Source organism: Tupaia chinensis, unplaced genomic scaffold (assembly GCF_000334495.1).
Source record: "Tupaia chinensis unplaced genomic scaffold, TupChi_1.0 Scaffold000008_1, whole genome shotgun sequence".
In the NCBI taxonomy this organism is placed as follows: Eukaryota; Metazoa; Chordata; class Mammalia; order Scandentia; family Tupaiidae; genus Tupaia; species Tupaia belangeri.
In genome coordinates, this window is record NW_006159437.1 from 1041312 (window position 1) to 1044833 (window position 3522).

Genomic DNA, 3522 nt, shown 5'->3' on the forward strand with positions numbered 1-3522 from the left:
GGCTTGCTTCACTAAGCAGTAAATCTTCCATATTCATCCATTTTCTGTCAAAAGCCAGGGTCTTGTTTTTTATGGCTGAGTTTAAGTGAAGTTCTGGCTTTACTCAGCACTTTATTGTATCTTCAAAACAAAAAAACTACAGTCTGGTGCATAAGCAAGCAATGGGTATACTTCTCAAAATCTTGTGGAAAGGAGGAGGAGAGGGTTTACATCACATACCATCCTGTAAATTACCCATATTCATCTCCTTTAGATATTTCCAGTCTCTGCCAAAGTTACCCTGTGGCCTCTTTGCCTATCAAGAACCCACTCTGAGAGCAACACTCAGCCCTAGGCCAAGTCTCCTCCTCTCTTCTCCATTTCAGGAACAAGTAGATCCCTTTTCTTCTCTCCTATCTCTCCGAGATGGTGTTTAATCTCACACAGGCTCCACAAACCCAGTGTTCACAGATAATCACCAACATTCACCTAGAGGGATGTGCTTCATATTATTAAACCCATGAAGTATTTAGTGTGGCACCTGGAGCACCGAGAATTGTTACAAATGTTAAGTATCATTATAAGTGGACTCTAATGGCCTCCGTGGACTGATTTTTTAAGTACAATGATCGATCTAATGTCTTGCAGTTCTCAGAAGAACGTGTGTCCTACTATCTGTTTGTGGATAGTCTAAAACCTATCGAATTACTGGTTTGCTTTTCCGCATTGGTACGCTGGGGGGAATCTGGAGGTAAGAGAGCTCTGAGAGAATGATAGTCTGAATGCGAGATCATGTTCATCCTACGGAATGTCAATAAGATGTTTTAAGCCACTGATGGTGGAATCCGTTTCTTTCCTAATCTCTCAAGAGTCACCCAGAATCACCTCTGCCCCTCTGCCTCCCCTGGTTGCGGACATGAGGATCACACACGCTCTTGCCACCTCTGCCTCCCCTGGTTGAGGACATCTGTTCTCTTTGGCATGCATAGTCCTGACTTCCTTTTTACCTACACATGTGATTGTTCTTGATTCTTTCAAATCTAATAGGGAAAACTACATATATGAACTGTTTCTTTGATTTGACAGTTTCAATGTTTTATAACCATCCCACTTTGGCCCCTTCTTTTATGCTTTATGTTATTGATCTTATCTTTACCAATTAGTGCATCATCTCAATTTGAAGGACACATCTCTCTCTACCCTGACTCTCCAGTTCACTCCCTCTAGAACTTTGACTTCTGCAATTCTTGACTTCCCTGGGATTTCCATCCATCTACTCTACCACTTTTTTTTTTTCTGATCACTACTGTATTCATGTGTTTTATGTCCTATTCCCAATATAATTTTTATGGTCTATCAGTTAATTTGATTTCTTCTATCCTCAACACACTTTCCCTTCTTACTTGCTCATCTTACTTTTCTGGCAAATTCTAAATAATGGTTAAACTCTATACCTAAATTGTGGTTGCAACAGAGCAGTTGAATGTGATTGGAGGAGAAAACAAATGGTGGCTATCCCTGATTTAAATTGAAGAGCACAAACTTAGCAAGGTGTGTAAGCATTGCTAGCATTTCTCTAGTTTATTCAGTCTCCTGCACTCACTCTCCAGAATAACTATGGCAAACCTTAAAATCTTCACACACCCTCTCTCTCCAAATCTCTTTAATCTACTCTTCTTCTTCCTCATTTTCAGCTCATCATCCTATTTATGAGTCCACTGGAGGAGACAAAAGAAATGAGAAGTGACCCCCACCTCATCTTCCCATAATAAACTCTCTCGATTCTAGTCTGTCTTCCCTCCTGTTCTCATGGATGGGCAGTTCCGCTCCTACACAAGGCACATACACACAGAAAACCATTCTTTCAGTCTTTGTCTATTGTCTATTTTGTCAAAGCATTTATCTTTAACTCACATGAACAGTGCCTGACACTGCAGGTGTTCAATAAACATTTTCTGAATGCTTAATATCAAAACTTAACAACATTCGGGCAGGGACTTTTATTTTTCTCCAAGATATCTCCAATTTATGAATGGTGTTTAGAGTATAGCAATCAACCACTAAATACTTGTTGTATAATAAATTTCTTAGATCACTTTCTAAAATTTAGTGATATAAGTTTGCCATGTCTACCTAGCCGATAGCCTCAATATCCTAACACAGTCACATTTTATATGCATAGAGGCATTTCAGATCCTGGTGTGGTATTATATCTCTGTTTGAGTATATTCTGGAATAAGGCAAAAAATATTTTGTCTTCAATGATTGATGAAGAATAGTCAGTATTCTTTGCTCATTTGAAAAGAAAGGCTTGATACTAAAATTAACATTTTCATAAACCACTTTCTATTTCTATTAAGGTCAAAGACTATAAGAATCAAAGGTAAAAAGTTTGATAAACAAGGAGATATTTTGACTTGCTTTGACAGTTTATCAGAGTCTTATGTATATCTGCTTTTCAGATTTGCTACTTATAAACTCATTATCTTATTTTACTTTCCCAGATGTGATATATTTTCTTTTTTTTTTAAATTGCATACATGATTATTGTATTACTGACACAGAAATAATAAAAGGTATGGTATATTTTGATAAAATATACCTGTCTGGTGGCTAAGGGCACTGGACTCCTACATGGCCAACTGTGGTTTGAGTCCAGGACCTAGCTGCTTGCCTTCTCACTTTTCTCTCATTCTGTCCCTCTATGGTCAAATTTAAATAAATAAGTAAATAAATGTATAAATAAAGTTGAGCATTAATTCCAACAGTTACTTACCCAGAATAACTTCTAAAGCTTTATGAACATTAAACAAATAGTTAATGCCTAATTTTATTATTGTTGTTGTCATTATTAATGTTGTTAATGAATAAAAATCTCTTTGTGTGAAAGCCAGCTCTAGTTTCAAAATTAAATTTTCATCTTTTTTCCACTTGTCCTAAAGCCTTAACAAAAGACAGCCCTCCTGTAGAACCTGGACTCCTCATAGTTGAAACAATTTCTTGGAAATCTCTGAAGCCACGCAATCTTGTTCTGAAGATTCATACATATGCTACCAAAGCTGCAGTGGTCCGTCTGCCTGTTGGGTATGGAGTAGCTTTTAGTTTTCTCATACTAATAATTTTTTGAAGCCTTGTAAAATGGTCACTATTGCAGTAAATTGTAGTTTTCTTTTCTTTCTTGGTTTTGTTTTTTTGTTTTGTTTTGTTTTTTAGATTTTTGCTATAGGGTGTGTGTGCTCACCAGAGCAAGAGATGGAAAGCGATAAATCGCCCCAAGGTGGATGGCCACGCTACAATGCCTCTTCTTCATTTTCCTCTCAGGACTTGGGCATGCATGCACATGCACCCAGAGTGAGTTCAAAGTCGCCGGGGCTGGAACTCGCACCACAGTCAACTATGTGAGAGTCCAGCAAAGAAACCATTATGCCATCTGCTGGTCCCAAGGAGATGGTTTTCTAAAGTGATTTCACAAGGGATAGATCTATAAGGTCATTGGGGAAGTCATGCCATATTTTTCTATGCTTTTCTATGCAAAAATGCATC

General features: G+C 37.8%; 1 protein-coding gene across 1 annotated transcript in view; it reads left to right on the forward strand.

Moving 5' to 3' along the window:
• The window catches only part of ADGB (androglobin), a 189075-nt gene that overhangs the window by 112549 nt on the left and 73004 nt on the right, over positions 1-3522 (forward strand). The window lies entirely within an intron of this gene.